At 60.0% G+C, this 10,000-nt stretch overlaps 2 non-coding genes across 2 annotated transcripts; both read left to right on the top strand.

The window, feature by feature from the left end:
• The first annotated feature begins 5,409 nt into the window (after positions 1–5,409).
• LOC142793770 (small subunit ribosomal RNA) lies at positions 5,410–7,224 on the top strand. Its single transcript, XR_012891808.1, has one exon. It is a non-coding gene; the product is annotated as a small subunit ribosomal RNA (ribosomal RNA).
• Positions 7,225–8,943: 1,719 nt separating this feature from the next.
• On the top strand, positions 8,944–9,096 carry LOC142793783 (5.8S ribosomal RNA). Its single transcript, XR_012891817.1, has one exon. It is a non-coding gene; the product is annotated as a 5.8S ribosomal RNA (ribosomal RNA).
• The last annotated feature ends 904 nt before the right edge of the window (positions 9,097–10,000 follow it).

The raw sequence follows: 10,000 nt of genomic DNA, 5'->3' as shown, positions 1-10,000 counted from the left end.
GTTAGCCACAGTTTTCCCGGTGGTGCCGCACCCGGGCTCGCCCCGGCTGACGCAGTTTTCGCGCCGCCCCGGCTGACGCGGTTTCGTGCCGCCCCGGCAGACGCGGTTTTCGCGCCGCCCCGGCTGACGCGGTTTTTGCCGCCCCGGCTGACGCAGTTCGGACTTAGCACTTTTCGGCTGTGCCTGGCTGGCGGCCCACTCACTCGATCGCCATGTCTGTTTGCCACAGTTTTCCCGGTGGTGCCGCACCCGGGCTCGCCCCGGCTGACGCAGTTTTCGCGCCGCCCCGGCTGACGCGGTTTCGTGCCGCCCCGGCAGACGCGGTTTTCGCGCCGCCCCGGCTGACGCGGTTTCGTGCCGCCCCCCCGGCAGACGCGGTTTTTTGCCGCCCCAGCTGACGCAGTTCGGACTTAGCACTTTTTGGCTGAGCCTTGCTGGCGGCCCACTCACTCGATCGCCATGTCTGTTTGCCACAGTTTTCCCGGTGGTGCCGCACCCGGGCTCGCCCCGGCAGACGCGTTTTTTTTTTTCTTTCGCCCCGGCTGACGCAGCTTTCGCGCCGCCCCGGCAGACGCGGTTTTCGCGCCGCCCCGGCAGACGCGGTTTTTTGCGCCGCCCCGGCTGACGCGGTTTTTTGCCGCCCCGGCTGACGCAGTTCGGACTTGGCACTTTTTGGCTGAGCCTGGCTGGCGGCCCACTCACTCGATCGCCATGTCTGTTTGCCACAGTTTTCCCGGTGGTGCCGCACCCGGGCTCGCCCCGGCTGACGCAGTTTTCGCGCCGCCCCGGCTGACGCGGTTTCGTGCCGCCCCGGCAGACGCGGTTTTTTGCGCCGCCCCGGCTGACGCGGTTTTTTGCCGCCCCGGCTGACACGGTTCGGACTTTGCACTTTTCGGCTGTGCCTGGCTGGCGGCCCACTCACTCGATCGCCATGTCTGTTTGCCACAGTTTTCCCGGTGGTGCCGCACCCGGGCTCGCCCCGGCAGACGCGTTTTTTTTTTTTTTTTCTTTCGCCCCGGCTGACGCAGTTTTCGCGCCGCCCCGGCTGACGCGGTTTCGTGCCGCCCCGGCAGACGCGGTTTTTTGCGCCGCCCCGGCTGACGTGGTTTTTGCCGCCCCGGCTGACGCAGTTCGGACTTTGCACTTTTTGGCTGAGCCTGGCTGGCGGCCCACTCACTCGATCGCCATGTCTGTTTGCCACAGTTTTCCCGGTGGTGCCGCACCCGGGCTCGCCCCGGCAGACGCGTTTTTTTTTTTCCTTCGCCCCGGCAGACGTGGTTCCCCCCCCCCTCCGTCTTTCTTTTTGTTTTTTTTTTTCGCCGCGGCTGAAGTGGATTTTTCGGTGCCTCGACGCCCCGGTAGTCGCGGTTTTTCCGTTTCCGCACGGCCCCGGCTGACGCTGCTCGGTCACAGTCGCCTTTTGTGGTGATTGCAGACTTCTTGAGCGCGGGTGTTTTTTTTTTGTTGTTGTTGTTGTTTTATTACGCATTCGCTCCAGCAGACGCTGTTTAGACTTTTTGTTTCCTCTTTTATCCTGCGACGAGGTGACGAGGTTTATTCGGTGCCCCGCCGCCCCGGCTGAAGTGATTTTTCCTGTCCCGTGCCGCCCCGGCTGACGCGGTTGGGACTTCGCGTTTGTTCGGCCGCCACGGGTTTTGGCGCACTCGCTCGGTTGCTTGTTGTTGCCACTTGTTGCGAACCCAGGTTTCTTGAGCGAGCGCGGGCGTTTTTTCTTCCTTTCTTTCTTTGTTCTATGTGTTAGCGAATCGGCCTTTAATATCACACGAGGACTCACAACCAACAATTTTCAGTTTGAAGTGTAAAAAATCTGCAGGTGTTGACGTAACTGACTTGCCCCGTACCCTTGAGTACATCCATGAAGTTCTCGTAGTACTACTAAATCGCATTATTCCAAGTGGAGAAATTCCCATAAACTTGCAAACCTCTACACGAAAATCGGTGCGCGTGATAAAGTTGAAAATTATCGTCCGATATCAAATGTGCCTTCTATAACACAAATTCTAGGAAAAAAAAAAAAAAAAAACACTTGTTCGCCGTTTTCTGCGCCGTGACTGGCAGCACTCCGGCGAAGCGAAACGGGGTCGATTCGAGCACGATATCGGCGTCTTTCGACGTGCTCGCCGGCGACCGTCGCACGAGTACGTCGCACGAGCGCGTCTGCCGGGGCGCCGTTTGCGAAGCCGACGCAAAAGTGGGAACCGCCGCTCGGATGATCGCCGCTTTCGGCAGAGTGAGTGTTGGCACTCCGGGGAAGCGAAACAGCGTGAATGCGCCCACGAAATCGGCGTATTTTGAAGTGCCCGCCGGCGACCGTCGCACGAGTACGGTAAACCGCGTCAGCCGGGGCGTAGTTCGGGACGCCGACGAAAAAGTGGGAAGCGCAACTCGGATCTTCGCCGTTTTTGCAGGAGTGAGTGGCGGCCCTCCTGCGAGACCAAGAAGCATCGATTCGTGCACGAATTCGGCGCCTTTCGACGTGATCGCCGGCGACCGTCGCTCGAGTAGGGCAAACCGCGTCTGCCGGGGCGGGCTTCGGGACGCCGATGCGAAAGTGGGAAACGCTGCTCGGATGTTCGCCGTTTTTGGCCGAGTGAGTGCTGGCACACGGGCGAAGCCAAACGGGGCCGATTACGGCACGATATCGGCGTCTTTCGACGTGCCCGCCGGCGACCGTCGCACGAGTACGGTAAACCGCGTCAGCCCGGGCGGAGTTCGGGACGCCGATGCGAAAGTGGAGAACGCCGCTCGGATCTTCGCCGTTTTTGGAGGAGTGAGTGGCGGCACTCCGGAGAAGCCAAGGAGCGCCAATTAGCGCACGATATCGGCGTCTTTCGACGCGCTCGCCGGCGACCGTCGCACGAGTAGGGCAAACCGCGTCTGCCGGGGCGGGGTTTACGACGCCGACGCAAAAGTGGGAACCGCCGCTCGGATGTTGGCCGTTTTTGGCAGAGTGAGTGCTGGCACTCCGGCGACGCGAAAGAGCGCGAATGCGCCCACGAAAGTGGCGTATTTGGACGTGCGTGACGGCGACCGCTGCAGGAGTACGAAAAACCACGTCAGCCGGGGCGAGCGACACACGGCGGTCTGGGTGCTTATCGCTGCTATTATAGGGGCACCCCGGCAGACGCAGAAAAAAAAAAAAAATTTTCGACCTTCTTTTTTGCTGGTCGAGCTCGGGTAACCCAGGTCGCAATGGGAGCCGCGCACGAAAGCGGCGTCGCGAGACGCGTTCGCGGTCGCTAGTCGCACGAGCTCGGCAACCGCGTCAGCCGGCGCGGAGTTCGGGATGCCGACGGCTAAGTGGGTACCGCTGCTCGGATGTTCGCCGTTTTTGGCCGAGTGAGTGCTGGCACTCCGGTGAAGCCAAGGAGCGCCAATTCGTGCACGATATCGGCGTCTTTCGACGTGCCCGCCGGCCACCGCCGCACGAGTACGGCAAACCGCGTCTGCCGGGGCGGGGTTCGCGACGCGTACGCAATAGTGGGAACCGTCGCTCGGATGTTCGTCGTCTTTGGCCGAGCGAGTGCTGGCACTCCGGCGAAGCCAAACGGGGCCGATTCCGGCACGATATCGGCGTCTTTCTACGTGCTCGCTGGCGACCGTCGCACGAGTACGGCAAAGTGCGTCTGCCGGGGCGGGGTTTGCGACGCGTACGCAATAGTGAGAACCGTCGCTCGGATGTTCGTCGTCTTTCGCCGAGCCAGTGCTGGCACTCCGGCGAAGCCGAACGGAGCCGATTCGGGCACGATATCGGCGTCTTTCCACGTGCTCGCCGGCGACCGTCGCACGAGTACGGTAAACCGCGTCAGCCGGGGCGGAGTTCGGGACGCCGATGCGAAAGTGGGAAGCGCCGCTCGGATCTTCGCCGTTTTTGGAGGAGTCAGTGGCGGCACTCCGGTGAAGCCAAGGTGCGCCAATTCGCGCACGATATCGGCGTCTTTCGACGTGCCCGCCGGCCACCGTCGCACGAGTACGGCAAACCTCGTCTGCCGGGGCGGGGTTTGCGACGCCGACGCAAAAGTGGGAACCGCCGCTCGGATGTTCGCCGTTTTTGGCAGAGTGAGTGCTGGCACTCCGGCGAAGCGAAAGAGCGTGAATGCGCCCACGAAAGTAGCGTATTTGGACGTGCTTGACGGCGACCGCCGCAGGAGTACGAAAAACCACGTCAGCCGGGGCGAGCGACCCACGGCGGTCTGGGTGCTTATCGCTGCTATTATAGGGGCACCCCGGCAGACGCAGAAAGAAAAAAAAAATGGGGACATGGCGTGCGTCACCGTGCGGCTTCGCAGCGTTGCCGAAGTCGCCGAGCCCTTCGACTGAGCCGAACGGCGGACAGGGAACGTTGGTCGGCCGTTCTAACCTGTCGGTGCCACGCCGAGACGTCGTTAAGGAAAACCGCGTCGTGGGCCTCTACGACGCCGTCGAGTCGTTGTACGTTTGGTGTCCAGCGTGTCGGCGGCGAGTAGCGGACACGTCGTTCACGACTTCGGTCTTTCGCAGTCGACGCGAACTTGCGGAGAGTCGTGGTGCCTCACGTTTTCGGCAGAAACCGCGGCGGAATTTTCCCGTGCGTGCGCGCACGACCTCGGTGCTGTGCCGTCAGCGTAGTGTTGCACAAACTCGTGGCCTACCCAAGGTGCGGTACGTTTGCGGCCGTATCCTCGGTGGGAATTTCGTGAGTAGGGTCGCAAATTCTACGACCTCGGCGGGTTTGAGAGCGACGTAGACTTGTGGCACGCTCAACATGCCACACGTTTCGGGGCACACCCGCGGTGAAATTTTCTCGAGTACGCTCGTATTAGGGCCCAAGGAGGTCTGGGTACTTATCGCTGCTATTATGTGGGGGTTCTCGTGAGCGGCGTACGCGAAAGCGACCGGGTGTCTGATATGCGGCGGGCTTCGGCCTCGTCAAGCGTGTCCTCGGGTCTGCTCCAGGGGAATCCACGGCAGTCGTCTGCAGCCTCATCCGCTTGATGCGTTAGGGGCTGGTTGTCGGACGGTGCCGTTTTACCACGATATCGAGGTGTGTTCCGTGTCGTCCTCGGGCGATTCAGATGCGAAAGCGCCGAAGACGCGGGCGTGACCCGTCGTCTGGCGGCTTTGCAGTCTCGGCTCCGTTGCTAGTTCCGGCCGGTCCACCGACAGTGCAGCGGGCTTGGGCAACCCGCACGGCGCGACCGAGTCGATGCAACGAAAAAGAGCGAGCATGAACGTGCTTCTTGCCGCACGGCTCCCACTCGTCTTTCGGGAAGGTTGTGCCGTAGCGAGCTCGAACGCCGTCATCTCGGAGTGCAAAATAAGCGTGTTGGGGCGCCTGAAGGTGGCCTCCGCCGCACACAGACTGCGTCCGGCCCGCCGAGGGCGAGGACGGACGCGCAGTCGAACGATTACCTGGTTGATCCTGCCAGTAATCATATGCTTGTCTCAAAGATTAAGCCATGCATGTCTAAGTACATGCCGAAATAAGGCGAAACCGCGAATGGCTCATTAAATCAGTTATGGTTCCTTAGATCGTTTCTTCCTACTTGGATAACTGTGGCAATTCTAGAGCTAATACATGCAGTGAGCCTGGAGCCCTTTGGGTAACGGGTGCTTTTATTAGACCAAGATCGATCGGGTTTCGGCCCGTATTGTGTGGTGACTCTGGATAACTTTGTGCTGATCGCATGGCCACGAGCCGGCGACGTTTCTTTCAAGTGTCTGCCTTATCAACTTTCGATGGTAGGTTACTTGCTTACCATGGTTGTTACGGGTAACGGAGAATCAGGGTTCGATTCCGGAGAGGGAGCCTGAGAAACGGCTACCACATCCAAGGAAGGCAGCAGGCGCGCAAATTACCCACTCCCGGCACGGGGAGGTAGTGACGAAAAATAACAATACGGGACTCTTTTGAGGCCCCGTAATTGAAATGAGTACACTCTAAATCCTTTAACGAGGATCAATTGGAGGGCAAGTCTGGTGCCAGCAGCCGCGGTAATTCCAGCTCCAATAGCGTATACTAAAGCTGCTGCGGTTAAAAAGCTCGTAGTTGGATCTCAGTTCCAGACGAGTAGTGCATCTACCCGATGCGACGGCTCGGACTGAACATCATGCCGGTTCTTTCTTGGTGCACTTCATTGTGTGCCTCGAGATGGCCGGTGCTTTTACTTTGAAAAAATTAGAGTGCTCAACGCAGGCGAGTCGCCTGAATAAACTTGCATGGAATAATAGAACAAGACCTCGTTTCTGTTCTGTTGGTTTTTGGAATACGAGGTAATGATTAAGAGGGACGGACGGGGGCATTCGTATTGCGGCGCTAGAGGTGAAATTCTTGGACCGTCGCAAGACGAACTACTGCGAAAGCATTTGCCAAGAATGTTTTCATTGATCAAGAACGAAAGTCAGAGGTTCGAAGGCGATCAGATACCGCCCTAGTTCTGACCATAAACGATGCCAACCAGCGATCCGCCTGAGTTACTCAAATGACTCGGCGGGCAGCTTCCGGGAAACCAAAGTATTTGGGTTCCGGGGGAAGTATGGTTGCAAAGCTGAAACTTAAAGGAATTGACGGAAGGGCACCACCAGGAGTGGAGCCTGCGGCTTAATTTGACTCAACACGGGAAAACTTACCCGGCCCGGACACTGGGAGGATTGACAGATTGAGAGCTCTTTCTTGATTCGGTGGATGGTGGTGCATGGCCGTTCTTAGTTGGTGGAGCGATTTGTCTGGTTAATTCCGATAACGAACGAGACTCTAGCCTATTAAATAGGTGCGGGGTTCCCAGCACCTTACAACCTTCTTAGAGGGACAAGCGGCTCCTAGCCGCACGAAACAGAGCAATAACAGGTCTGTGATGCCCTTAGATGTCCGGGGCCGCACGCGCGCTACACTGAAGGAAGCAGCGTGTCTTTATCCCTGTCTGAAAAGACTGGGTAACCCGTGGAACTTCTTTCGTGATTGGGATAGGGGCTTGCAATTGTTCCCCTTGAACGAGGAATTCCCAGTAAGCGCGAGTCATAAGCTCGCGTTGATTACGTCCCTGCCCTTTGTACACACCGCCCGTCGCTACTACCGATTGAATGATTTAGTGAGGTCTTCGGACCGATGTCCGGCGCGGCCTTTCGGTTGCGCCGGTCTGTTGGAAAGATGACCAAACTTGATCATTTAGAGGAAGTAAAAGTCGTAACAAGGTTTCCGTAGGTGAACCTGCGGAAGGATCATTAACGGATTGTGAAGGGTGAGCGCCTCAGCTGCGTCTGCGCCCGACACTTTCTGCCGCTGACCCCGTTTGGACGCGGGGTCGGCTTTTCCCCACGGGGCTGCCTGAATGTGGAGCGGCACCCCGTGACAAATTGTTGCGCCCAGCGGACGCCAACACCGCGACCTTGGACGGTCGGCCAGGTGGCGGACGCGGGTACAAACGGCGCAACGCACTCATAGGTCGGCTTTCGACCCGCCACTGCACCGTGGCTCGAAGCGCTCGAAATGCGCGACCCGACCGCTGCGGGACCGCCTAGTACTGTAAACAGGAGCGGCGGAGCGCGAACGGCGAGTCGTGGTTACGTCGGTAGAAGGCGAGGCTGCGCGTTCCCGAAACGCCAGCCGAGTGCCCTCCCGACCGTTCGAGCGTGCAAGAACGAGACCCGACAATCGCGCGGCGACTGCCAAGTACGAGAGGAACGGCACAAGCGTCGGCGGTCGGTCAAGGAACTGGCGATGTGACGGGTCCGCTGTGCACCAGTGCATACCGTCCCGCCGTCCGCGGCAAGCGCCTCCGCGTCCTCGGGTGACGGAGGCTGCCGGTCGGTTCTTGCAGGCGAGGGATCTCGCTGGCACCGGTTCGCGTTGACGCGCGGCCGGTCATGGCACGGCGATGCGACGGCCGAGGTGCGCAGTACTCGATGGAGGAACCGCACGCTCCGATGACCGTCCCGCCCTCCGCGGCGTATGCGTACCGACCGTAATGGTTGCAGCAGCGCCGGCCGGCTTTTGAATTCGCCACACGAAACACGGTGCGAGATCGCGGTTAGGGGAGCGTCGACGTTGCCAGGCGTTTTGCTTGCTGCCGAGGGAAAGGCGGCACGGCCACGTCGCGCTCGTCGCGATTAGCGGGTCTGCGCGCTTTGGGAAGGTGCCGCAACGACTTGCCGAAAGAGGAAGCACGGAAGAACGAGGGACTTGGACGTCCCGACAATTGAACGCACTTGCGGCCAGGCCCTTGCTGGCTTCGTTCTTCCGCCTCGAGTAGGCTCGTACGCGGCTCCGGCGCCGAAAGTGGTCCTTGGCACCGACTTCGGTGGACGTGGGAAGTGCCGCGCAAGTACGGCGCGCCTGGCTCCACCTGTTGGCTAAAGTAGGCAGCCGGATCGGCATTTTGGTGTGCGGTGGCAAACCGTGGATGCGAAAAAAGCTTGTGCGATTTCGTGGAACAAAAAGCGGGGGTCCCCCTTTTTATGCGGAGGAGACCGACCCGCCCGCCGTGGTGAACCGCGACGCCACGGTAAAAACGGGAGAGGCTTGTCGATGGGACCGTGCATCCCGCGCTCCACGGAGGCCGGGAGGCGGCCGCCCGAGGAAATGTGTAGCCGTCGAGGCCCGCATCTGCGTGCACTCTTATCCAAATGGGTGTACCGCAGGCATTTTCTGGTTAGGCGGGCCAATGAGAGCGAGCACACAACGATACCTACGGGTCCGGCTTGGAGAACCGGCTTCGACGCCTCCCGAGTATTTATAGAGGGGTGGACCACGAAAGCACTCGCAAGTAGCGGAAGCGAAACGCCGTCCGAAACACACCGTTTGCTCGATTTGCGGCAGCCGAAAAAGGCGCGGCAGAGTTTTGGAGTCCAAGCGTGCGCTGAAAAGCGCCCTTCTTGGCCACTGTTTGGCCGAGTGCCAGAAACGTTTGGTTTTGACTGTACGGAATTGAACAAACACTTTTTCACGACTCTAAGCGGTGGATCACTCGGTTCTCGGGTCGATGAAGAACGCAGCCAGCTGCGAGACTTGGTGTGAATTGCAGGACACACTGAGCACTGATTCTTTGAACGCACATTGCGGCCTTGGGTCTTCCCTTGGCTTCGTCTGTCTGAGGGTCGGATCACATATCAAGAGAGCCTTCGGCGCACAAGGGAACGTGAGCCGTCGACTCGTTTTGACCGCGTCGGCAACACGGACAGCACGCTGAACACCTCACAGCGAGCGCCAACAGCGGCCACTCAAGGGCGAGACGGTGGCGACCGTCGTGCCAGAGCCCAACCGAAACGGGGGCGACCGACTGCATTGAGGATGTGGCACCTCGTTGAGACCGCCGCAGGACTTCGAGTCGGAAGGAAGCCTGCAGGGAAAGTGCGGTCGAGGTTGCGTACTCCTCTCTGCGACCGGGCGCGCAAGAGCTGCGAGAGCCACGGACGCGCAACTTTAACGCACGGTAAACACGAGGAGCGAAAGCCGGCCAGCAAAGCTTCTCCAGCCGTGCGCAAAGTGCGCGAGATCGCAGCCTTGCGTTGCGCTTGTTGCCCTCGAAGTAAGCAGGGTGTCCCGTAGACCGGGCGCTCGAACACGCTGCGGGGCCGTGCCTCCTCCAGGCTTTGCCGCGCGAACAGGGAACGTTCGCGCGCAAAGCGCAGGGAGGTGAGGAGGCTGCGCCCGACGTTTGCGGTTCGCTGCGTACGCGGTTGATGCGGAGAGCACGGCGCGACGACTTGCCGCGAAGCGGAAAAAGTCTCCCGCACGAGTTGGCGAAACGTTGGCGAAGCTTAAGGCGTTCTCGTCGTAGTCCGCCGTCGGTCTAAGTGCTTCGCAGTTCCCGTCCCGTTCAAAAAACTGGGCCACTCCAGTTGGGGCGGGGGCGACGCTACACGAGACGATGCCTCTCGCCAGGCTGCGTGGCTGCCCTTGCGGCGGCGGCGACTGGCCTCGGCGGTGTTTGGGCTTTCGACACGGTCGTTTATCACGCAACTGCTCGGACGACGCACGCGCGCAGCGGAATGCCGCTTGCCA

The sequence above is a fragment of the Rhipicephalus microplus genome, unplaced genomic scaffold (assembly GCF_043290135.1).
Source record: "Rhipicephalus microplus isolate Deutch F79 unplaced genomic scaffold, USDA_Rmic scaffold_329, whole genome shotgun sequence".
Taxonomy (NCBI): domain Eukaryota; kingdom Metazoa; phylum Arthropoda; class Arachnida; order Ixodida; family Ixodidae; genus Rhipicephalus; species Rhipicephalus microplus.
Note: the sequence above shows the minus strand (reverse complement) of the source record. Positions and strands in the feature narration are given on the sequence as shown.